Raw genomic sequence first — 27,438 nt, forward strand, 5'->3', positions numbered from 1 at the left:
AAGATGTCAGTACTACCTAAAGCAATCTACAGATTCAATGCAATACCTATCAAAATACCAGCAGCCTTTTTTGCAGAAATGGAAAAGCCAGTTCTCAAATTGATATATAGAATTGCAAGGGGCCCTGAATAGCCAAAGCAATATTGAAAAAAGAACAAGGAATCTAATTCGTTGATGATAAAATTATTTGCTCTAAGAATTGCAATTGAATTATTAAATTGTTAATGAATTTATAACAAAGTTAATATTAATAACACCATATATATTGATTACATTATTAAAATATTAGTATTGTTTTTGCAAATACTTTAATTTTGACCAGTAAGTACATTCTCTTATGTTAGTCTACTATTTTACTGTTAATTTTAAATATTACCTTTTAGTTCAGATTTATGGCCACATTATCTTGGTATTAATTTCTAACCTCAACTGTAAGTACATTTTTATGAATTAGCAGTCAGATCAATGTCATATCTCAAGTATTGTACTTTTAAAGCAAAGTGTTTATATCGTGCATGTGTTTCTAGCAAGATGATAAAGGATTAATTTTGGTCATAAATACTTTTGTAGTGTTCAGATTGTTTTTTTTTTAAAGATTTATTTTATTTATTTATCACCCCCACCTCCCCTTGCTGTTTGCGGTTGCTGTATGTTCTCTGTGTCCATTTGCTGTGTACTCTCTGTGTCTGTTTGTCTTCTCTTTAGGAGGCACTGGGAACTGAACCCCAGACCTCCCACGTGGAAGAGAGGTGCTCTATCACCTGAGTCACCTCAGCTCCCTGGTTTGTTGTATCTCTCATTGTCTTTTCTCTTTGTGTCTCTTTTGTTGCATCAGCTCACTGTGCCTTCCTGTCATGCCAACTCACCCTCTCTGAGCTACCGTAAACTGAACCTGGGACCTCCCGTGTGGTAGGCAGAAGCCCAGTTGCTTGAGCCACATCCGCTTCCCTCTTCAGATAGTTTTAAAGGCTTAAATTCATTCTGTGATGGTGGAAAAAATAATAATTTATTTAGTATAGCATATTATTTGGCCTCAAACGTCAGAGTATGATTAGGATTGACTAAGAGTTTTTCCACTATGTTCATTTCCAAAACCCCCTACAAATTCCTGATTCTTAACTTTGGAGCAAGTAGTAAGTCACAGGATCTCGAATCTTTTACTGTATTTTTTGCTGCATGTAAGAAGGCAGATCAGAACTATTCTTCTGGCTAATGTGAAAAATAGATTTGCTACTTTGTCTAATGTTTGTACTTTGGTAAGAGTTGTCATACTCTTTCAAAGGATTAAAATTTCCACCTAGACCTAGAAAGTGGCTAAACTGGGGTATATAAAGCCAGTCAGTCTGGCCTTTAAAGGAACTTTCTTTTGTAAAGTATATGTACATTTGAACAAAGTTAGGTCTACTGGAATTAACTGCACCGTTTATTCTTAAAAAGGGAAACGAATTATCTTTTTTGGAAGTGTGAATGAGCAAAAGGTATAATAAGTCAATTATTGATTTGGTGATTAAAAAATAAAGTGTTGGTAACTTGTAATTTTCCTTGGCACTTTGAAAGTAATCTCAAAAGAAAGGACCCATAGTTTTGTTTTCAGCTAATTACATTATTTAAAATATGCTAAAAGACCAGTTGTTTAAAATGGTGTTAGTCTTATTTTATCTGTATTCTCAGAGCCTTCCTGGAAGATAAAGGAAGTGGTCCATGTGTATTTTTCCATCTTTACAGTGTGCATATCTTTGAATTTGACTAGATATTGATGTTTATAATAACGTTTTTAGAATTTGACTGTACTAAAAGAAAGTACAATAAAAGTTGGTAAGCACAAATGAGAACATTGCTGGCTTCATTTTCTGGACTTTATTGGATATTATTCTGTTGATACTTCAAGGTAACTTTGCCACTGAATTGTGATGTTCTCCTGTTTTCAAGAGACAGTATGACATAGGATTAAGAATGGGAACTCTGGAGCCAGACCGCCAGATTGGAATACCAGTTCCTCTGCTTCCTACATGTATGCCCCTATGGAGTTTTCTTATTCCTCTGTGCCTCAGTTCCTGCAAATTTGTAAAATGTGGGCAATAACAATACCTGTCTTTTAGGGTTTTCAATGAGTTCATACATGTAAACCCCAAAGAACACTATATGGCAGGTAATAAGCACACAATAAAGTTTAGTTACTACTATTAATGTCATTTACTGTAAAAGTAATTTAGGAACATATAAAATTGTAAATTATAGTTCTGTTGTACTATAAATCTAGCATACTACAGGAGTGATATACTAATCAATCAATACCTGCAAGTAATATTTAATCTCTAAATTATGTCACAGAAAATGGAAAAATCAAATTAGGAGGGCACAGTATACCTTACAGTATGCTAAGTGACATATAAGAAATTCATTATGTCAGCTAGCAAATCAAATCATTTTGATTTACTCATTCTACTTCACCAAGAAAATTCATAATACTCTGCTTCTGTAATTAGTGAGTCACAGACTCTGGGCCATCGAGATTTTCCAGATTATTTCCCTAATTACCAAATTCTGGCCCATACTTCTAGTGAATGAACTGAGATATAAAATTTAGATAAAGGAAATGCTTTATTCTTGTCTAACCTACTCTACAAAATAGGTACATTATTACAAAGCTGTATGTAAATTGAATTTTTATAAGTCATATTAGCACTACAATTAGTAAATTTTTATTGTGTGCTTGTTTTGTATCCAGTGTTTACTTAGGCCCTGTAAGATATGCAAAGAAGCATAAGACATGTTCTCCCATGTCTTGGCAGGGAAAGAAATCTTATATCAAATAGCTATAGAGGGAAACGGACTTTGGCCCAGTGGTTAGGGCGTCTGTCTACCATATGGGAGGTCCGCGGTTCAAACCCCGAGCCTCCTTGACCCGTGTGGAGCTGGCCATGCGCAGTGCTGATGCGCGCAAGGAGTGCCGTGCCACGCAAGGGTGTCCCCGCGTGGGGGAGCCCCACGTGCAAGGAGTGAGCCCGTGAGGAAAGCCGCCCAGCGTGAAAAGAAAGTGCAGCCTGCCGAGGAATGGTGCCGCTGACGACAACAGAAGCGGACAAAGAAACAAGACGCAGCAAACAGACACCAAGAACAGACAACCAGGGGAGGGGGGGAAATCAATAAATAAATAAATCTTTCAAATAGCTATAGAGAAATTAGGTACTAAACAGTGATACTTATTCCAAAGGTATTTGGAATTCATAAGAAAGTGGGTGGGAATATTTGACATGCTTTTACTGGAGGAGGTGGGACTTGGATCCATTTATTCATTCAACAATTGTTTATTGAGTTGTTATCCATGTGCTAGGTACTGGGAATATGATAATGAACACAGAAGACATGGTCCTGCTTTTGTGAAATTTACAGACCAGTGAAGTAATAGGATTTAAATATGTAGAAGAGAGCATTCTAAGTGAGGGGACCAGTCTAAACAGCTAAGTCATAGAAAGAAATGGTAAGCATAGATTGTTTGGGAATTAGTGAGGGGGCAGTTTTGGAAATGGTAGATAAGCACTCTGGTACCATCTTTTAAATGCTTTGAAAAACTTTTCCGTAGATAACTCTGGGAGAGTGCTATTCTCTTCTTTCCACTGGGAATCTCAGCTGGGACTTGTCGTAGAAAGGGGATGTAGCAGAGAGAAGACATCTTTGGAAACCACCAGGGAGCTCCACGAGGTGAGGCTTCTAGATCTACGAGTAGATCCTGATCTGCAGGTTGGAGACTCCTAATTTATATCTTCAAGGTCTATTGTGTTACACAACTTCAGGTGGCACCAGTCATATTATTAGCCTGTAGAAATTATGACATGGAGTTGTGCAGTATGTCAGCCCTGAAACGTACCCAAACAACTTCTATTTCTAACTTTTTTCTACCTGCATTCAATTCCTAATGGTTCCCCTCCTTGACAATAGTCTCTTTAAAAAATAGTGTGGTAACATATATACAAAATAAAATTTACCATTTAACCACTTTAAAAAATATTTTTATTACAGAAGTTGTAAACTTATAAAACAATCAAGTACAGGTGTAGAATTCGCAATTCGCATACAATACCCCTTCACCAACACACCACACATAATGTGGACCATATGTTACACATTATGAGATTGCTGTAGACATAGATAACAGTATTGCTGTTAACTATAGTCCATAGGTTCCATTAATTGTATTTTTCCCATGCTTCTCCACGTTCCCACCACCCTGGAATAGTGACATACATTTGCTTTAGCTCACAGAAGGACACTCTTGCATCTGTACCATCAACCACAATTCTCATCCACCTCTGGGTTCAATGTATTATTCTGTCCCTAGATTATTCTCTAGCTTTCTTTCAATTGACATTTACATCCCTAGAATACCCTTTTCAGCCACAATCCCATTTATCAACCAGCTGTTACTCACTGTAATGTGTTACCATCAACTCTGTCTGTTTCCACACTTTTAGTCAAGTTAGTTAAGTCTTCAACATACATTAAGCATCAGTACTCCTTCACAGCCCTCCTCTTATCTCCTCATATACTCTAGGTTATACTCTAGGTTTTAACACCATGCATTTATTCTTTATGTTTAGTTCATATTATTGAGAACATGCAATATTTGTCCTTTTGTGTCTGGCTTTTTTCACTTACATAATATCCTCTGGATTCATCCATGTTATCATGTGTCCTAATTTCATTTCTTCTTAATGCAATGTAGTATTCAATCGTATGTATATACCACCTTTTTAAAAAATCTATTCATTGACTGATGGACACTTGGGTTGTTTCCATCTTTTGACAATTGTGAATAATGCTGCTATGAACATTGGTTTGCAGATGTCTGTTCATGTCAGAGTTTTCATTTCTGGATATATTCCTAGTAGAGGAATTGCTGGATCATATGGCAGTTCTATATTTAGCTCCCTGGAACCACAAAACTGCTTTCAACAGAGATTGCATCATTTTACAATCCCACCAACAGTGAAAGAGTAACTATTTCTCTACATCCTCTCCAGCACCTATTGTTTTCTGTTTTTGTTTTTTTAAAAATAATGGCCATTCTATGTGGTGTGAGATATCTAGTTGTTTTGATTTTCATTTCCCTAATAGCTAGTGATATGGAACATTTTTTCATGTGCTTTTTCAACATTTGTATTTCCTCTTCGGAGAAATGTCTAAGTCTTTTGCCCCTTTAAAAATTGGATTGCTTGCTCTTTTATGGTTGAGTTGTATGATCCCTTTATATAGAATGGAAATCAAACCCTTATCAGAGATGTGTTTCCAAATATTTTCTCCCACTGAGTGGGCTGCCCTTTCATCTTCTTAATGAATTCCTTTGAATCACAAAAGTGTTTATATTTGAAGAAGTTATATTTATCCATGTTTTCATTCGTTGCTCTTGCTTTTGATGTAAGGTATAAGAATGCAACACATACTACCAGGTCTTAAAGATATCTTCCTTCATTTCCTTCTAGGAGGGTTATGAGGGTTATTGTTTTAGTTGATATATTTAGGTCTTTGATCCATTTTCAGTTAATTTTAAAAATTATTGAAGTATGTCACTCATACATAAACATACATAAGTAATAAGTGTATAGTAATAGTTGTGAACTTACAAAGCAAACATACATAATATCATACAGGGCTCTCATAACTCAACCAACCACCAATACCTTGCATTGTTGTGAAACATTTTTTAACTTACTATGAAAGAGCATCCTCAAACTATTACTGCTAACCAAAATATTTTACATTTGGTATATTTTTTCCCCAACCCACCCTATTATTATTATTTTATTTTATATCGTTTATACATGACTATATATAAACAATAAGTATATAGTAAAAGTTACAAACTTACAAGGCAAACATACATAACATCATACAGGGGTCCTGTACATCAACACACCACCAACACCTTTCATTGTTGTGAGAAATTTATTACAAATTATGAAAGAATATGGTCAAAATCTTACTATTAAGTATAGTCCATATCTTACAACAGTGCCTTTTCCCCTCAACCCACCCTATTATTATTTTTTAAATGTATTTTTATTACAGAAGTTGTGACCTTACAAAACAGTCATGCACATGTGCAGAATTCCTATACAACATGCCTGCATTAAAACACCACACTGTGATGGAACATTTTTTTTTTGTATTTTATTAGTTATTTTGAAATTATCATTATTGGTTTATTTTCTTATTACTTTTATTTTGTTGTTTGCTGACTTCATTTAAAAAAATATTTATTACTCCCTTGCGGCTTATTTATTGCTCTCTCTTCTCTGTGTTCAGTCGCTGTGCATTTTCTATATCTGCTTGTCTCCCTTTGTTGTGTCATCTTGCTGTGTCAGCTCTCTGTGGTGCACGGGCCAGCTTGCCTTCACAAGGAGGCCCTGGGATGGGAGCCCAACTAATTTAGCCACAGCTGCTTCCCTGCTGACTTCATTTTTGAAGACATTTGGGATCACAAGGGTTACAACTGTGGCAGGGGAGGATCATTGGTGCGGGGTTTCATTGATGGGGGGGTGCATGGGAGGCAGTTCACCTGGGGCAAACCTATAAGGCATATGAATGTGTTCAAGTGTTCATGGAACATTGTCACAGTGGGTGGAGATCCACACAATAATCAAAGAAATATCAAATTCCCATCCTGGAGAGCTCTGCCACATTCTCTGATGGGACAGCAAGAATCCCCTGAGTACAGGGCCAGTGACTAGTGAAGGAGAATGGACCACTGACAGGTCTTTGATTGTGATGACTATACTTCTGGACCTTTATTTTTGAAATTGAAACTTAGCCTAGTACTATAGATTGCCTAAATGTTACCTCCTGAGAGCCTCCTTGTTGCTCAGTGTGGTATGTCTCTAAGCCAAAACTCAGCATATAAATGCATTACCTTCCCCCAAGCACGGAACATGACTCCTGGGGATGAGCCTCCCTGCCACCAAGGGATTACTACCAAGAACCAACTAGTAATGCAAGTAGGAATGCAACTGAAAGAAGACCTTGACCAAAAGGGGGAAAGGGTAAAGACAAATGAGTTTATATGGCTAAGAGACTTCAGAGTGAGTCATTTTAGAGATTATCCTTATGCATGTCTCAACAGGAACTCATCGACTGCCAAAGTAAATATTACCTCAAATAGCTGGTCTCCTGAGGGCTCTGGATACATCCAGACACTATAGTCAGGGCAGACAGCTCAGGAGTTTGGCGCCCTGACTGTGGGGGGCCTACTTTGGAATTTATTCTCTCCAGTGTGATAGAGAGGTGGAGTGAGCATCACCATCACAGAATCCTCAGGATTGGAAAATGGACAAGGACTAGAGTAGACTTATAATTGTTTTACTGTAGACTTATTCTGATCCTAGCAATAGAAGAACTTTTTTCATCAATGTGGAGGCAGTAGCCACTGGAGGTTCTGAGGGGAGGGAAAGGGAAAAAGGTATAATTTGGGGGCATTTTGGGGATGTGGAATTTATTCTGAATGATGTTGCAATGACAGATACAGGCCATTGTATATATCTTGTAATAGCTTGCAAAAAATGTGGGAGAGAGAGTGTAAACTACAATGTATACAATAATATTGCTTAGTGGCAATGCTCCAAGATGTGTTCATCAACTGTAAAAAATGTCCCCACACTAATGAAGTATGTTGTTGATGTGGGATAATGTGGGAGTGCTAGGGAGTGGGGCGTATGGGAATCCCCTATATTTTTTGTATAGCATTTATGTAATCTAAGTTTCTTAAATAAAAAAATATATATATATACTAAAGGACAAAACAAATGCCAGGTGTTGGTCGTGGATTGATGTATGGGATCCTTGTATGATGTTATGCATGCTTGCTTTGTAAGTTCAAAACATTCACTACAAACTTATTGTTTATGTATGTTCATGTATAAATGATATAAAAATATTTTAATAGGGTGTGTTGTGTGAAAATACACAAAATGTAAGATACTTTGGTAGTAACATTATCAGGATGCTCTTTAATCATTAGTTAAAATGTTTCACAATATGCAGGGTATTGGTCGTAGGGTGAGGCATGAGAGACCTGTATGATGCTATATGTATGTTTGTTTAGTAAGTTCACAACTATTACTGTACATTTTTTTACCTACTCATTTTTTGATTATCTTTTTTAATTTAAAAGATACATAGATCACATGAAATACTATACATTTTTGTTTATGTTTTTATATGTGAAACACTTCAATAAATAAAAAAACAAAATTATCCTTATTCTTGTGGGTATATGTTGGTGCATGTGTGAGGTATTTATTAAATCATACACAGTGTAGTGTTTACTTAGTAAGGGGTTCATGGTTTTCACCTGAGTGTCATAGGGGTCCTTTGAGCTAAAATGGTTAAGAACCCCTGTTTTAGCTGCCATTGTATTAATAAATGGAATTTTTTCCTGACTTCTTCTTCAGATTGTGCATTATTAGTGTATAGAAACACCACTGGTTTTTGCATCTTGATTTTGTATCCTGATACTTCGGAAATTGTTTATTAGCTCTAGCTGCTTTGTTGTAAAATTTTCAGGACTTTCTAGGTACAGGATCATATCATCTGCAAATAGCAAAACTTTTACTTCTTTTCTGATTTGGATGCCTTTTTTTAAAAAGATTTATTTTTTATTTATTTCTCTCCCCTTTCCCCCTTCCCCAGTTGTCTGCTCTCTGTGTCCATTCCCTGAATGTTCTTCTGTGACCACTTCTATCCTTATCAGTGGCACCAGGAATCTGTGTTTCTTTTTGTTGTGCCAGCTCTCTGTGTGTGTGGTGCCATTCTTGGTCAGGCTGCACTTTCTTTCACGCTGGGTAGCTCTCCTCACGGGGTGCACTCCTTGCACGTGGGGCTCCCCTATGCAGGGGACACCCCTGCGTGGCAGGGCACTCCTTGCGCACATCAGCACTGGGCATGGGCCAGCTCCACACGGGTCAAGGAGGTCCAGGGTTTGAACCACAGACCTCCCATGTGGCATGCGGACCCTGTCCATTGGGGCAAGTCTGCTTCCCCTGGATGCCTTTTATTTTTTTTCTTGCCTTATCGCTCTAGCTAGAGTTTCTAGCACTGTGTTGAACAGCAGTGGTTACAATGGGCATCCTTTTCTTATTCCTGATCTCTATGGGAAAACTTTCAGCCTTTTACCATTGAGTACAATGTTGGCTGTGGGTTTTCCATATATGGCCTTTATCATGTTGAGAAAGTTTTCTTCAATTCCTATCTTTTGTTGTATTTTTATCAAGAAAGGATATTGTATTTTGTCAGATGCCTTTTCTGCACCAATTGATAGGATCATGTGATATTTCTTCTTTGATTTATTAGTGTAGTGTGTTACGCTGTTTGATTTTCTTTTTTTTTTTAATTAATTAATTTATTTCCCCTCCTCCCTGCCCTGGTTGTCTGTTCTCTGTGTCTGTTTGCTGCATCTTCTTTGTCCGCTTCACAGGAATCTGTGTTTCTTTTTGTTGCGTCATCTTGTTGTGTCAGCTCTCTGTGTAGGTGGCACCATTCCTGGGCAGGCTGCACTTTCTTTCCCGCTGGGCAGCTCTCCTCACGGGGCGCACTCCTTGCGCGTGGGGCTCCCCTATGCGGGGGACACCCCTGCGTGGCATGGCACTCCCTGTGCGCTCTTTAGCACTGTGCATGGGCCAGCTCCACACGGGTCAAGGAGGCCCGGGATTTGAACCATGGACCTCTCGTGTGGTAGACAGACGCCCTAACCACTGGGCCAAGTCCGCCACCTGTTAGATTTTCTTGTGTTGAACCTCCCTTGCATGCCTGGTATAAAACCCACTTGATCATGATGAATAATTTTTTAATGTGTTGTTGGATTCAATTAGCAAGTATTTTATTGAGGATTTTTTACATCCTTATTCATTAGGGAAATGGGTCTGTAATTTTCTTGTTTCATAATATATCTAGGTTTGGTATTAGGGTGATATTTGCTTCATAGGATGAGTTTGGTGGCATTCCTTCTTGTTCAGTGTTTTGGAAGAGCTTGAGTAAGATTGGTATTAAATCTTCTTTGAATGCTTGGTAGAATTCACCTGGGAAATCATTTGGTCATGAGCTTTTCATTTTGGGGAGTTTGATGACTGTTTAAATCTGTTTATTTGTGTTCGTCTGCTTTTTTTTCCCTGTAGAAATCTCTTTTTTTCTTTTTCACTGAGCACTTAATCAACACCAGTTTTTCTTTTGGCTGTTACTCTGGTAACAGTAGGTCCCCACCTCTCAAAAACATTCCTTGTGAACTAGCTGAGACAGAACCAGTGTTAACAAAGGCTCCAAACTGGGGCTTTCTGAATAACAAGGAGCAGAGATAACCAGCCTTTCCCTTCACTTAAATATAGCTAATCAGTGTCAGAAATCTCTGCCTTCTAAGTGTAGAAAATCTGGAGTTCAATGCAAAAAAGGAAACCAAAATGTATCAGGAGTGAGGTATATTTAATAATCTCACAGTACCTCCTCATTTATGAATGGTCAAAATGGTTTTTGAGAAATAAATATCTCATGATCTGTTCTTTTCTATTGGAAATGACTCCACTCCAGCATTTTTTAAAGGAAGATGTTTTTGTTTCATTCCCCGAAGGGGAATGAAATATACTAAAAGGGATATAGTGGGTCAGAAGAAATGAACTCCTGCACAAGAAACATTTTTGTCTGATGATTTGTGGTTTCTGAGAATATTCAACACATTATTTCAAAGTGGCAAAATTCAGGGCAATCTGAGAAAAGAGAATTCAAAAGTGGCAGCTACATTTGCTGATAGGTTTACTTTGGACACATATACACAAAACCCCCATCTTTTCAGTGTTTTTGTCAAGGACCAAGAGCTCATTTATCAAAATAAGTTATTTTGTGCTTTACAGTGCACAGAATAACAGAAGGAAAGACACTTTGTTGGCGAGAAACCAAAAGGCATTTTGCAAAAGACTTGGAGTTGTCCTCAGTGATATTGTAGGGACAGATGCAGGACACTATATATCCTGCCATAATCCACTGAATGGACTGGGAGACAGTGTAAACTACAACATAAACTGTAATCCATGCTGTGTAGCAGTGCTCCAAAATGTACTCATCAAATGCAATGAATGTACCACACTAATGAAAAAGTTGTCTGTGTGGGAGGAGTGGGGCGTGTGGGGAATGAGGTATATGGGAACCTCATATTTTTTAGTGTAACGTTTTGTGTGATCCGTGTGTCTTTAAAAAAATCAAATAATAAAAACAATTTAAAAAATAAACTATGGTAAGAAATAACTAAAAAAAAAAAATCTGTATACATCTGAAATGGAAGGCCTGGAGTCCAGGGCCTTGTGGCCTTCATTAACTTGATCCCTTCTTTTTTTGTTGTAGTAGTGCCAGTGGGACCTGCTTCCTCTACACCCTCTTCTGGTTTATTCTCTTCTTCTGCATCCTTCTGGGGCGAGAGGTCTGGGTATTTCTGCATGAATTCCTGCATGGCCTGGAACTGGTCTACAGATTCTGACCCCTTGACATATCCTCTGTGCTGTAGTGGGAGTAGGAAAATGCCAACTTGAAATGTCCCTGACAGGGGCCACCGGCCATTCCCCCAAGGCACGGGCAGGTCCAGTTAATGTCTCCATTTGGCAGTAAAAATCCGTGTTCCTTGTACAGATTGTTGGGGTCGTCAGAGGCAAGCTCTGCACTGCTTAGAGTTTTATGATCTTCTTTGTTCACAAATATGATTTGATCTTTCCCTTCTTGCTGGCAGTAGGCCATTGCTGCAGCCAGGTACTCAGACCTTGCAGCCAAGGCAGTGGCGGCTACTTCATGCTGTGACCTCTCCTCAGGTGGGGCCTGTGGCTCAAGGCTCGCATGGACTCGTGATTGGTTTATTGAGGTTTTCTACTCTAAGGTCAGTGTAGGTTGCTCATACATTACTAGGAATTTGCCATTTTGTCTATATTGTCTAGTTTTTTGGTGTACAGTTCATGCTATCCTCTTATGATATCTTTTATTTCTGTGGGGTCAGTACTGATATCCCCATATTCATTTTTTATTTCATTTATTTGCATCTTCTCTCTTTCTCAGTTTAGCTATGGGTTTGTTGATTTTGTTAATCTTCTCAAAGAACCAACTTTTGGTTTGTTAATTCTATTCTTTTTTTCTCAATTTCATTTATTTCTGCTCTGATCTTTGTTATTTCATTCCTTCTACTTGTTTTTAGATTAGTTTCTCTAGTTCCTCTAGCTGTGTAGCAGGTCATTGATTTCAGCTCTTCTTTTTTTTAATGTAACATTTTTTGGTGATCTGTGTCTTTAAGAAAAAGTTAATTAAAAAATAAATTTAAAGAAAAGATATTTAGTTTACATAAATGTTACATAAAAAATATAGGGGATTCCCATATGTCCCGCTCCCTATCTCTCCCACATTTTCCTACATTAATAACATCTTTCATTAGTGTGGTACATTTGTTAAAATTGTTGAACACATCTTGGAGCATTGCCAGTAAGCATGGATTATAGTTTATATTGTAGTTTACACTCTCTCCTGCACAATTTTGTAAGTTATGACAAGATATGTATAATGGCCTGTATCTGTCATTGCAGTGTCATTCAGGACAATTCCCAAGTCCACAAAATGCCCCCATATTACACCTATTTTTCCCTCTCCTTCCCCTCAGAATTTCTAGTGGCCACTGTCTCCACATCAATGATAAAAGTTCTTCATTGCTAGAATCAAAATAAGTCTACAGTAGAATAACAGTAAGTCAACTCTAGTCCATCATTCATTCCCCAACCCTGAGGATTCTATGATGGTGATGCTCACTCCGCCTCTAATTGAGAGGGAGCTTAGATCCTACGGGTCAGATGGATGGGACAATCTTTGCTTTCAGTTGTAGACTCTCTCAGTTCCTTAGGATGGTCATTGTCCATTGTCATCATGTCCTTGTTGTCTTGGGTGAGTCTAGTGAACTGGAGAGTAGGTGTTGCAACTCTTGTTGAGAATCAGGGTCCAACTGGCACATGGACAGCCCAAAGATTTAAGTCTCTTAGACATATACCTTTCAACTCTAGTATTAACTATAATTTAAAATAGAAGGGACAGACAAGACTTGTAGGGAAACCTTGACTAAGTCCAGTTCTGTCACACTGGGGATTATAAATTCCAAATTAGGGCTCACTGGCAGGATGCCAAAATCCTGAGCTTTCTGCCCTGCCTATTCTTTCTTCTTCTTCTTCTTCTTTTTTATCCCCCCCCCCCCAACTGTGGCTTGCTTGCTGTCTGCGCTCTGTGTCCATTTGCTGTGCATTCTTCTGTGTTTTCACTTGTCTCCCTTTTTGTTGTGTACCTTGCTGAGTTGGCTCTCTGCGGCGCTTGTGGGCTGGGTGGCACTCTGCAGCACTTGCAGGCCTTTGGCTCTCTGTGGTGTACAAGGGGGTTGCCTTCAAAAGGAGGCCCCAGGACGTGAACCCATGGCCTCCAATATGGTAGATGGGAGCCCAACTGATTGAGCCACAGCCACTTCCTGTCTTTCTTCTTTTTTAATGTAAGCATTGAGAGCTATAAATTTCCCTCTTAGCACTGCATTCTATAGATTCTGATATGTTGTGTTCTTATTTTCATTCTTCAGGAGATATTTGCAGATTTCTCTCAAGTTTCTTTTTGACCCACTGATCATATAAGAGTGTGTTGTTTAATCTCCATATATTTGTAATTTTCCTTTTCCCACCTCTTATTTTTTTTATAGATTTATTTTATTTATTTCTCTCCCCTCCCTCCCCCCCAGTTGTCTGTTCTCTGCGTTTATTTGCTGCGTGTTCTTGTCCGCTTCTGTTGTTACCAGCGGCACCAGGAATCTTTGTCTCTTTGTTGTTGCGTCATCTTGCTGCGTCAGCTCTCCATGTGCGTGGCACCATTCCTGGGCAGGTTGCACTTTCTTTTGCGCTGGGCGGCTCTCCTTATGGGCTGCACTCCTTGCACGTGGGACTCCCCTACGCGGGGGGGCACCCCTGCAAGGCACGGCACTCCTTGTGCGCGTCAGCACTGTGCATGGGCCAGCTCCACATGGGTCAAGGAGGCCCCGGGTTTGAACCATGGACCTCCCATGTGGTAGACCTGCACCCTATCCACTGGACCAACTCCGCTTCCCACCTCTTTGATTTTCAACTTTATTCCATTATGATGAGAGAAAGTGCTTTTTTATAATTTGATCTTGTTAAATTTATTGAGGTCTGCTTTGTGACCCAACTTATGGTCTGTCCTGGAGAATGATCCATGAGCACTTGAAAAGAATATATATCCTGCTGTTTTGGGGTGCAGTGTTCTGTATATGTCTTTTACATTTAATCCATTTAATCTGTTATCCATATTATTGATCCTCTGCCCAGATGTTTTCTCCAGTACTGAGAGTGGGGTGTTGAAATCTCCAACTATTATTGTACAGTTATCTATTTTTCCCTTCAGTTTTGCCAGTGGTTGCCTTATGTATCTTGGGGCTTCCTGTCTAGGTGCATATACATTTATGACTGTTATTTCTTCCTGGTGAATTACCCCTTTTATTAATATATAATGTCCTTCCTTGTCTCTAGTAACAGTTTTGCTTAAAAAAAAAGTCCTAATTCATCTGAAATAAGTACAGCTACTCCAGTTCTTTTTTTCTTTGTTACTGCATCTGTGAAATATCTTTTTCCAGCCTTTCACTTCTAATCTGTTTGTATCTTTGGATCTAAATCGAGTCTATTGTAGACCATGAATAGATGGCTCATATTTTCTTATCCATTCCGTCAGTCTCTGTCTTTTGATTGGGGAGTTTAATCCATTAACATTCAATGTTATTACTGTAAAGGCAGTTCTTATTTCACCCATTTTGATGTTTGGGTTTTATCTGTCATGTTTTATTTTCACTACTTTTTTTATACTTTTAGTTACTTTTGCTGATATAATCCTCATTTCTAGACTCTCTTTCAAGCCTCTCTCTCCTGTTTTTTTCTTTTTAGGCTATAGCACTCCCTTTAATATTTCCTACAAAGGCTTTCTCTTTATTGTAAACTCTCTCAGTTTCTTTTAATCTGTGAATATCCTAAACTTGCCCTCATTTAAAAAAGACAGTCTTGGCAGATATAATATTCTTGGCTGGAAGTTTTTCTCTTGCAGTTTTGTTTAAATATATCTTACCTCTGCCTTCTTGCCTCCATGGTTTTGCATGAGAAATTGGCACTTAAAATTTTATTGGATAAACCTCTTATGTTATGCATAATTCTTCTCTTGCTACTCTCAGAAGTCTTTCTTTGTCTTTGGCATTTGACATTCTCATTTGTATGTGTCTCAGAGTTTGCCTATTTGGATTTATTCAGATGAGAGTATGGTGTGCTTCTTGGACATAGATATCTTTGTCCTTCTGTAGGGTTAGGAAATTTTCTACTATTATTTCTTCAAATATTTCTTCTGCCCCCTTTCTTCTTTCCTCCTTCTGGGACACCCATGACATGTATGATTACATGTCTGTTACCATCATTTAGTTACCTGAGATCCTGTTTAATTTTTTCCATTCTTTTCTTCATCTCTTCTTTTTGTGTTTGCTTTTGGAGGCTATGTCTTCAAGTTCCATGATCCTTTCTTCTGCTTCCTCAAATCTGTTATTATATGCCTCTAGTGTATGGTTTTTTTTTCCTTTTTTGAGGTACCAGGACCAGAGATTGAACCCCAAACCTATATGTAGGAAGCTGGCGCTTAACCATTGAGCCACACTGGCTCCCTTCCAGTGTATTTCTATTTTAATTTATTGAAATATATCACTCATACATAAACATACATAAATAAATGTATAATAGTTGTGAACTTACAGAACAAACATATATGACATCAAGCAAACATATATAACATCTCACTGTACCACCAGTAACTTACATTGTTTTTAAACCTTTTAAACTAATGATTAAAGAGCATTGTAAAAATATTACTACTAAACAAAGTATTTTTCCACTAACCAATATGATTATTATCTTTATAACATTTATATATGAATATACATAAACAAGTGTATAGTAAAAGTTGTGAACTTACAAAGCAGATGTGCATAACATCGTACAGGGGTCCCATACATCAGCCCTCCACCAACACCTTGCATTTTCATGAGACGTTTGTTACAAACTATGAAAGAACATTGTCAAAGTCTTACTACTAATCATAGTTCTTATCTTACATTTGGTGTGTTTTCCCTCCAACCCACCCTATTACTTTTTAGATACATTTTTTATGACAGAACTTGTAAACTTATAAAACAATCATGCACATGTGCAGAATTCCCAAACAACACCCCGCCATCAACACACCACAATGTGGTGTATCATTTGCTACAGAAAAAACAATTTCATCTGCTTTTTATCATGTCCATAGTGTACACTTGGCTCACATTTTCCATACTGCCTCAGTATCAGCACAGTACATCTTTTGCATAGATGCAAGAATGTATCATTAATACTAACCACAGTCCATAGGTCACTCCATCTGTATTTCTCCCATGCTTCTCCACATTCCCAACACCCTGAAGTAGTGATATACATTTGTTCTAGCTAACAAAGGACACTCTTGCATCCATACCATCAACCACAATTTTCACCCATCTCTTGGTTCACCGTGCTGTCCAGTTCCTAGATTACTCTCAAGCATTCTGTCAGTTGGCATTTACATAACTAGACTACCATTTTCAGTCACATCCCCATTTATAAACTAGCTGTTACTCACTGTGTGTTACCATCCACTCTATACATTTCCGCAATTTTACAGTAAAGCTAATTAAAACTTCTACATACATTTAACATCAGTAGTCCACTCAGTCCTTCTCTTATCTCCTTTAAGAATCCACTACCTACTACCAGGTCTTGATGATATTTTCCAATAATTTCTTCTAGAAGTTTCATGGTTCTTACTTTTATTTTTAGTTTTCTGATCCATTTTGAGTTAGTGTTTAGATAAGGTGTGAGATAAGGGTCCTCTTTCCTTCTTTCAACTATGGATGTCCAATTCTTTCAGCACTTTTTGTTGAACGGATTGTTCTGCCCGAACTGTGTGACTCTGACAGGCTAGTCAAAGCTCACTTGATCATACCTGTGAGGATCTGTTTCTGAACCATGAATTTGGTTCCATTGGTTTATTGTGTCTGCCTTTGGGCTAGTACCATGCTATTTTTATCACTTTATGTAAGTATTATGATTTAAAGTCTCGAGATGAGGGTTTACTTTTCCTTTTTATGATGTTTCTGGCTATTCAGGGCTCCTTATCTTTCCAAATAAATTTAATTATTGTGTTTTCAATTTTTTCTTTAATGCTGGTGGAATTTTTATCAAGATTGCATTAAATCTGTATATCAATTTGAGTAGAATTGATATCTTAATGGTATTTTGTCTTCCAATCCATGAGCATGGAATGTTCTTCCAGTTATTTAGGGCTTTTTTTTTTTTTTTTTTTTATTATAAAGCTTTGTTTTTCACATTTTGCCTTTCATCAATGCAATAGATATTGCCCAGTATTTACAGTGGCAAGTCAATTTCTTTCATTTCTTCCTCAGTGTCTACATCCTTTTCTTTTTTCTAACTTTTAATTTTGTCTTCACAAACGTTTTAGATCACAGTAATTCACATATACAATAAAGGAGACCCCCATATATCCAACATCAAACCCTTTTTCCCCTTCCACAGCAATGATCTTTTTACATGTTCATGTTATATTTGCTGCAGCTGATGTACAGATATTGAAACACAGCTTTCAAACATGGTTCCATTTTGGTTTACATTATTGTTTATATTTAAAACTGTAAAATTTTCTAAATTTATAGTTACCGTATGTTTTACATTATGGTTTACATTTTAGCCTATAGACTGTTATACATTTTTGATGTAATTTAACATGCCCTATACTCATCATTGCACGATCTTGTGGAACACTTCCATTGCGTTCCCCACCCCCCTATTTAGGGCTTTTTTGATTTGTTTTAACATTGAGTTGCAATTTTCTGAATACAAGTGCTTTATTTACATCATTGGTTAAGTTTATTCCTGACTATTTGAGTTTTATCTGTCATATTTTATTTTCACCACTCTTTTGATACTTTCACTTATTTTCATTGATACATTCTTCATTTCTAGACTCTTTTCCAGGCCTCCCTTTCCTATCTTTTCTTTTCAGGCTCTAGCACACCCTTTAGTATTTCCTGAAATTCTGTTCTCTTGCTTAGAAATTCTCTCTTTCTGTTTATCTGTGAGTATTCTAATTTTGCCCTCATTTTTGAAAGATAGTCTTGCTGGATATAAGATTCTTGGCTGAAAGTTTTTCTCTGGTAATATCTTAAATATATCAGACCATTGTCTTCTTGCCTTCATGGTTTCTTATGAGAAATCAGCACTTAATCTTATTGGATATCCTTTATATGTTATGCATTGCTTTTCTCTTGCTGCTCTCAGAATTCTTTCTTTGTCTTTGTTCTTTGACATTCTGATGAGCATGTGTCTTGGAGTTGGTCTATTTGGATATTTTTGGATGGGAATACGTTGTGCTTCTTGGACAGGGATATTTACGTCCTTCAATAGGGTTGGGATATTTTCTACCATTATTTCTTTAAATATCCCTTCTGCCCCTTTTCCCTTCTCTTTTCCTTCTGGGACATCCATGACACATATGTTTGCACGCCTTTTGCTGTCATTTAGTTCCCTGAGACCTTGTTCAATTTTTTCCATTCTTTTCTTCATCTGTTCTTTTGAATGTACACTTTCAGAGGCCATTTCTTCAAGCTCAACGATCCTTTCTTCTGCCTTCTCAAATCTGCTATTGTATGATTCCAATGTTTTTAAAATTTCATTGAACCTTTCATTCCCATAAGATCTGCTATTTTTCTATGTATGCTTTCAAATTCTTCTTTGTGCTCATCCACTGTCTTCTTTATAACCTTAATCTCTTTAGCCATCTCATTGAATTTATTAAGGAGATTTGTTTGAACATCTATAATTAGTTGTCTCAACTCCTTTACATCATCTGGAGGCTTATCTTGTTCCTTTAACTGGGCCATAGCTTCCTGTTTCTTGGTATGGGTGTAATTTTTTGTTGGTGTCTTCGCATCTGGCTTACTAGAGTATTTTTTCTCGGTGCAGTTTTTCTCTTTAGTTTAGGGCTTCCTATCATTTCTCCCTTGCTGGTTATGCAGTATGAGCCAAGCATGTAGTTGGTGCGGTAAGCTGTGGAGTCTCAAGCAGCTCTCATTGCAGCAGGGACCAATGAAGCTTCTTCCAACTTTCTTCTTTGCCAGGGGTAGGGACAGAGTCACAGCTATGTGGAATAATCCAAGTGCAGGCCTATACTGTAGTTGTCCAGAGAGACTGATGAAACTTCACATCCCTTTCTCCCCTGCCTGGGACGAGGATAGAGATGGAGGTATGGGCAGCAATCTGTGCAGTGTGTGTCCAAGATGACCACAGTTTCCCTGGTAGAATTCTGATTTTCAGTCTATGCCAGCTAAATTTACCTGCAGTTACCTATATAGGCTGGTGCAGGGCCCCTCGGCCTCCTCCCTGCCAGAGGCGGGGCTGAAGCCTAGGCTAGGCCTGCAGGCTGATCTGCTTGAAAGAAACTGGTTCCTGCCTACACTGAGAGTTTCAGTCAGCCTGGCTTCCCCTGAGGCTGGGGTGGAGTGAGAATGTGGCTACTTGCCTCTTTCTTACTTGGGCTGGTTCTCACCCCATCTGTTCCCAGGGTTATCTCTTAGCCAGCCAAGTCTCCCATTCAGTTGCCGAAATTGGCAGCCAACTGTCTCCTCCTCTCCTGTTTCTGGGAAGTGGAGCTTTCACCTCCTGTCACAGAACAGCTCCTGAGGTAGTTCGTGCGGCCAGAGTAGGATGATAACCGCCTCTACGCCTTGGCTGGTATTTTCCTGGAGAGGCTGGCGCAGGTCCCCACAGCTTCCTCCCTGCTGGAGTTGGCACCGGGGCCTAGGCTAGACCTGCAATATGATCTGGATGGGAAGAAGCCAGTCCCCACCAGCACTGGGATTTTCAGTCTGCCCCACTTCCCCTTGTGCCAAGTGCAGAGTTAAGATGGCAACTCCCAGCCTTTTTCTGACTTGAACAGGCTCAAACTTTAGCTGTTCTCAGGATTGTACTGTAGCCCACTGAATTTCCTCACCATAGCTAAAAATTGTTGCCCAACCGTCTCTTCCTCCACTGTTTGTGGTGAATGGAGCTTTCAATTCCAGCCGTGGAACAGCTCCCAAGGCAGCTTGTGCCTCCAGTGGAGGATGGGCACCGGCGCCAGTGTATTTTTAAAAAGATTTGTTTTATTTATTTATTTGTTCCCACCCCCTTGTTGTTTGCACTTGCTGTGTCTGTTGTCTTTCTTGTTTCTTTAGGAGGCATGGGGAACTGAATCAGGGACCTCCGATGTGGGAGGGAGGCCCTTAAATGCTTGATCTACCTCTGTTCTCTGCTTTTTTATGTCTCTCATTATGTTTTTTCTTCTTGTGTCTCTCATTGCATTATCTTGTTGCATGAGCTTGCTGTGCCTGCTTGTCACATCAGCTCAGTGTCTTGCTTGTTTTCTTTAGGAGGCATCTGGAACCTCTGCTCCCTGCCTTGTTTTGTCTCTCATTATATTTTTCTTCTCGTGTTTCTTGTTGCATCATCTTCTTGTGTCAACTTGCCATGCTTGCCTGTCATGCCAGCTTGCTGTCTTCTTTAGAAGGCACTGGTAACCAAACCATGTGGTAGGTGGGAACTCAGTCTCTTGAGCCACATCTGCTTCCCTTGCTCTGGTTTATTTTTTTTTTTAAGATTTTATCAATTTATTTCTCCCCTTGTCCTTGTCATTTTTCACTTGCTGTGTCTGTTCTCCTTCCTTGTTTCTTTTTTTAAGATTTATTTTATTTATTTCTCTCCCGTCCTTCCCCCACTGTCTGCTCTCTGTGTCCACTTGCTGCGTGTTCTTCTGTGTCTGCTTGCACCCTTGGCAGCACCGGGAAACTGCGTCTCTTTTCTGTTGGATCATCTTGCTGCGTCAGCTCTCCGTGTGTGAGGCGCCAGTCCTGGGCGGGCAGCTCTTTTTTCATGCAGAGCGGCTCTACTTGCAGGGCACACTCCTTGAACATGGAGCACCCCCACATGGGGGCGCTCCTGTGTGGCATGGCACTCCTTGCGCATGGCAGCTCTGCACATGGGCCAGCTCACCACAAGGGTCAGGAGTCCCTGGGTATCGAACCCTGGATTCTCCCATATGGTAGGACATGGTTGAGCCATGTCCGCGTCCCTCCTTGTTTCTTTAGGTGTCCCTAGGAGCTGAACCTGGGACTTATGATGTGGGAGGGTGGTACCTAATCACTTGATCCACCTCCACTCCCTGCTTTTTTGTGCCTCTCATTCGGTTTTTCTTCCCTGTGTCTCTTTTTGGATCATCTTATTGTGTCAGCTTGCCATGCTTGCCGGTCATGTCAGCTCGCTGTCTTCTTTAGGAGGTACCAGGAACCTTTGTTCCCTGCTTTGTTGTGTCTTTCATTATGTTTTTTCTTCTTGTGTCTCTTGTGTCAGCTTGCTGCTTCTGCCTGTTATGCCAGCTCACTGTCTTCTTTAGGTGGCACCAGGATCTGAACCAGCGACCTCCCATGTGGTAGGCGGGAGCCCAGTCACCTGAGCCGCATCTGCTTCCCCCTGCAGTGTACTTTTAATTTCATTTACTTTGTCTTCCATTGCCCTAAGACCTGCTATTTTTATGTGAATGGTTTCAAATTCTTCTTTGTGCTCACCCAGTGTCTTCCTATTTTAAAAGATTTACTTTATTTATTTCTCCCCACCCCCTTGTTGTTTGCACTTAACTGTCTGATGGTCTTCCTTGTTTCTTTTTTTAAAAAAAGATTTATTTATTTATTTCTCTTCCCTCCCCCCCCCCCCCGTTGTCTCTTCTCTGTGTCTATTTGCGTCTTCTTCTTTGTCCACTTCTGTTGTTGTCAGCGGCACAGCAATCTGTGTTTTCCTTGTTTCTTTAGGAATCACTTGGAACCAATCCTGGGTCCTCTTATGTGGCAGGGAGGTACCTAATTGCTTGAGCAACCTACATTCCCTGCTTTGTTTTGTCTGTCATTATGTTTTACCTCTTGCGTCTCTTGTTGTATCAGCTCACCACACCTGCTCATCTTCTTTAGGAGGACTGGGAACTGAACGACCTCCCATGTTGTATGTGGGATGCCAGTTGCTTGAGCCACATCTGCTTCTCCCAGTGTCTTAATATCCTTAATCTCTTTAGCCATCTCATTTAATTTATTAATGAGATTTGTTTGAACATCTGTGATTAGTTGTCTCAACTTCTTTGTATCAGTCATCTGGTGGCTTGTCTTGTTCTTTTGACTGGGCCATATCTTCCTGTTTATTGGTATGGATTGTAATTTTTTGTTGGTGTCTTGGCATCTGGCTTACTAGATGTATTTTTTCTGGGCGCAGTTTCTCTCTTTAGTTTAAAACTTTCTTGCCATTTCTCCCTTGCTGGTTGTTTAGTGAGAGCCGAAGATGTAGTTGGTCCTGTATTCTATTGATGCTAAAGCTGCTTTTGTTGCCCCAGGAAATGATGAAACTTCTCTCACCTTTCTCCTTTGCCAAGGGTAGGGATAGAGCCACAGCCGTGTGTAATAATCCAAGTTGTGCAGACTAAGACCATCCATAGTTTCTGGGAGAGACTGATGAAGCTACATGCCCCTTCCTCCCCTGCCTGAGGTGGGGATGGATGTGCAGGTGTGGGCAGCAATCTATGCTGTTTGGGTCCAAATTGATTGCAGTTGCCTAGGTAGACTGACATAGCACTGGCATCCCTCTTTCCTGGTCAGGAGTAGGGCTGGACCCTCAGGAGTCCCAACAATCTAATCGATGTGGGCTGAATGCACCTGAAGTTGTCCTGAGACACAGGGTAAGTATTGTCCCTTTTGCCCTTGATGGCGTGTAGATGGAATCCCCGGCACCCAACAGTTCAGTCTGTGTGAGTAGAAAGTGCCTGCTGTTGCCCAGAGAGGGTGATGAAACACCAATCCATTCCTATCCTATTTTGAGGGGAGGGAAGGTGAGTGTGGATCTACAGGTGCCAGCAGTCCCATTCCTGTAGGCCTGAAAGTGCCTTCTATCACCCAGAAAGACTGAAGAAACACCAGCTCCCTCCTATCCTATGGGGGTTGAGGGGTGGAGATAGAACTGAAGGCATTCAACAAACCAATTTGTGTGTGCTGAAAGAGCCTGTAGTTCCCCAGAGAGCCTGTGGAAACACAGCTCCACTTCTATCCTATTGGGATACGGGATGGAGCCCACTGTGTCTAACTATTTAATCTGTGCCAGCTCAAAGTGATTGTAGTTACCGGAGAGGCTGATGAGTTCCCCCCCAACTTCTTCCCTGCCAGATGTGGAGCTGGTGCCTAGGCTTGGGCTGGATTCTGATCTGGGTGGAAAGAATCCAGTCTGTACCATCGCTGTAATTTTCAGTCAGCCCTGCTTATCCTCATGCCAGGGGTGGAGTTAAAATGGTGGCTACCATCCTCTTTTTCACTTGGACAGGTTCAAACTTGAGTTGTTCTTAGGATTATACTTTAGCCAGCCACATTTACTAATCAGTAACTGAAGTTGGTGACCAACTGTCTCTTCCTCCCCCTTTTTTGCAAAATGGACCTTCTAAGTCACGCCATGGAATAGCTATAGAGGCGGCTTCCACTGCCAGTGGAGGATGGGCCCTAGCTTCCACAGTGGATTGGTCTACTCATGCACCTTCACTGCAGATGGGTGGTCTCCTCTTTACACTCTTTCAAGGATGTTGCAGGATGCTCTTTTGGTCCCCTGCACCCCCCACATGGGTCCTTTAGATAGCTCTGGGTGATTCCTAACTGCCCTGTAGGACAAGCTGACTCTTGGAGCTCCTTACTAAGCTGCCATCTTGCCCCAAGTCCCATTTTAACCACTTTTAAGTATACAATTCATCAGTATTAATTACATTTACAATGTTGTGCTACCATCACCACCATCCATTACCAAAACTTTTCCAGCACCCCAAATAGAAACTGTACCATTTAAGCATTAACTCCCATTCTATAATCCCACCCAGGCCCTTGGTAAATTACATTCTGGTTTCTAACTCTATGTATTTGCTTATTCTAATTTTTTTTTTTAAAGATTTATTTTTATTTATTTAATTCCCCTCCCCTCCCCTGGTTGTCTGTTTTCTGTGTCTTTTTGCTGCGTCTTGTTTCTTTGTCCGCTTCTGTTGTCGTCAGTGGCACGGGAAGTGTGGGCGGCGCCATTCCTGGGCAGGCTGCTCCCTTCTTCACGCTGGGCGGCTCTCCTCATGGGTGCACTCCTTGCGCGTGGGGCTCCCCTACGCGGGGGACACCCCTGTGTGGCACGGCACTCCTTGCGCGCATCAGCACTGCGCATGGGCCAGCTCCACATGGGTCAAGGAGGCCCGGGGCTTGAACCGCGGGCCTCCCATGTGGTAGACTGACGCCCTAACCATAGGGCCAAAGTCCGTTTTCCCTGCTTATTCTAATTATCTCATATTGGTGATATTCTTGATGATTCATTTATATTGTCACATGTATCAGAACTTCATTCCTTTTTACAGCTGAATAATATTCCATTGCTTGTATAAACCACATTTTATTTATCCATTCATCTGCTGATGAACACTTGGGTTTTTTACATCTTTTAGCAATTGTGAAGAATGCCTCTGTGATCATCAATGTGAAAATATCTGTTCAAGTCCTTGCTTTCACTTCTTTTGGGTCTATGTGGAAATGGAATGCCAGGTCATATGGTAATTCTATACTTAACTTTCTGAGGACTCACCAAACTATCTTCCACAGTGGCTGCGCCATTTTACATCTCTAACAACAATGTGTGAGTGTTCCTATTTCTCCACATCATTTTCTGCATCAGTTGAGATAACCAAGTTTTTTTTTCTTCCCTTCTATTAATTTGATGTATTACATTGATGATGTTCTTATTTTGAACCACCCTTGCATTCCTTAGATAAATCTCACTTCATCATGGTATATAATCTTTTTGATGTGTTGTTGCATTCAGTTTGCGAATATTTTGTTGAGGATTTTTGCATCTATATTCATAAGGGATATTGTCTGTAATTTTTTGTGATATCTCTATCTGGCTTTGTTTCCTTCTTTATTTCCTCTTTTTTTTCTTTTCTTTTTCTATCTGGCTTTGGTATTAGGACAATGCTGGCCTGATAGAATGAATTAGAGATCCTTTCCTCCTTTTCAGTTTTTTGGAAGAGTTTGAGTAGTATTGGTGTTACTACTTCTTTGAATGTTTGGTAGAATTCACCAGTGAAGCTACTTGGTCTTAGACCTTTTTCTTTTTTTAATTTTTAAAAAAAATTTATTTATTCCCCCCCTTGCCGCTTTTGCTTGCTGTCTGGTCTCTGTGTCCATTTGCTCCACGTTTTTCTGTGTCTCCTTGTCTCCCTTTGTTGCGTCATCTTGCTGTGCCAGCTGTCTGCGGATGCGGGCCGTCAGCTGTCCACGAGCTCGGGCCATCTGCTCTCCGTGGGTGCGGGCCAGCTTGCCTTCACAAGGAAGCCTTGGGATGCGAACCCATGGTCTTCCACATGGTAGACGGGAGCCCAGTCGATTGAGCCACATCTGCCCCTTTTTCTTACTTTAATTTTGAAATAATTTCAAACTTACAGGAGAGTTGCAAAAATAACACAAAACCCATATAGAGGACTGCAACTTATCCTCTACCTAGTTATCCAAACCCATTAATTTTTAACATTTTGCCACATTTGCCATATCATTCTCTCTCTCTCTCTCTCTCTTTCTCTTTCTCCATCTATCTATTTACCAAACTACTTACTAAACATTTGAGAGTAGGTTACATACATCATGCTCCTTGAACACTTAATATTACCATGTACATTTCTTAAGAACAAGGTCATTCACTAATATATCTACCTTAAATACAGTTATCAAGTTTAAGAAACTTAACATTGATAGAAAGGTTGCAGTTTATAGTCCACTTTTCTCATATGTCCCAAGAATGGCCATTTCAGCATTTTTTTCCTCCTTCATTAAATCCAATCCAGGATCGTGTCTTACATTTAATTCCCGTTGTTTCTTTAGTTGCTGTTTTTTTAAAAATTACGGAAACATATATACAACATAAACATTCCTATCTCAACCACCTCCAGACATACTATTCAGTGGGATTAATCATATTCACAGTGTTGTGCTACCCTCACCACTATCCATTACCAGAACTTTCCCATTACCTCAGTCTTAAACCCTGCTAAACCTAGTTAATCAGCCAAAATATTTAAATAAATCTGGCTGATTACTAACTGCACTGTAGGACGAGTTGACTCTTGGAGTTCCTTACTCTGCTGTCATCTTGCCCCCTCCCTTTTGGGAGGTTTTTGATGACTGTGTCAATCTCTTTACTAGTTATGGTTCGTTGAGATCTTCTGTTTCTCCTTGAGTCAGTGTAGGTAGTTTTTGTGATTCTAGGGTTTTGTCTCTTTCATCCAGATCATCTAATTTTTTGGTGTATAGTTGTTCATAGTATCCTCTTATAGTCTCTTTTACTTCACTGGGATTCAGTAATATTCCCCTTTTCATTTCTGATTTTAATTATTTGTTTTCTGTGTTTTTTTTTTCTTTTCCAGTCTAGCTTAAATGTTTGTCAATTTTATTGATCTTTTTAAGGAACCAACTTTTGGTTTTGTTGACCCTATTGTATTTTTGTTATTTCCTTACTTCTGCTCATTTTGGGTTTAGTTTGTTGTTTTTTTTCCTGGTTCTTCCAGTTTTATTTCCTTATTTTTTTTTAAAGATTTTTTTTCTCTCCCCTTCCCTCCCCCCTCCAGTTGTCTACTCTCTGTATCCATTCGCTGTGTGTTCTTCTGTGACCACTTGTATCCTTTAGTGGCACCGGGAATCTGTGGTTTTTTTTGTTGCATCATCTTGCTGTGTCAGCTCTCTGTGTGTGCGGTGCCATTTTTGGGCAGGCTGCACTTTCTTTCGTGCTGGGTGGCTCTCCTTACAGGGAGCACTCCTTGCACGTGGGGCTCCCCTACGCAGGTGGCAGGGCACTCCTTGTGCGCATCAGCACTAGGCGTGGGCCAGCTCCACATGGGTCAAGGAGGCCCGGTGTTTGAACCGTGGACCTCCCATGTGGTAGGTGGACATCCTATCCATTGGGCCAAGTCTGCTTCCCACTTCCAGTTTTATAAAAATTATTTTTATTTTATTTTTTATTAGAAAAGTGAACTTACAAAATAATCATAACTATCATACAGGATTCCCATACATCATTCCACCACTAATCACTTGTGTTGTTGTGGAACATTTGTTACAAATGATGAAAGGACATCATCAAGATATTACTACTAACTGCAGCCTATAGCTTACATTTGGTGTATTTTTTCCATAAACTA

General features: G+C 39.7%; 1 protein-coding gene across 2 annotated transcripts in view; it reads left to right on the forward strand.

Moving 5' to 3' along the window:
- The window catches only part of ATP7A (ATPase copper transporting alpha), a 307,559-nt gene that overhangs the window by 5,519 nt on the left and 274,602 nt on the right, over positions 1 to 27,438 (forward strand). The window contains exon 2 of one of the 2 annotated variants that reach the window (XM_058291680.1): positions 3,584 to 3,702. The exons of the other annotated variant lie outside the window; for it this stretch is intronic. The gene's annotated coding sequence lies outside the window, so the exon portion shown is untranslated. The remainder of the gene's footprint in view (positions 1 to 3,583; positions 3,703 to 27,438) is intronic. 2 annotated transcript variants of the gene reach the window in all.

This window comes from Dasypus novemcinctus, chromosome X, assembly GCF_030445035.2.
Source record: "Dasypus novemcinctus isolate mDasNov1 chromosome X, mDasNov1.1.hap2, whole genome shotgun sequence".
In the NCBI taxonomy this organism is placed as follows: Eukaryota; Metazoa; Chordata; class Mammalia; order Cingulata; family Dasypodidae; genus Dasypus; species Dasypus novemcinctus.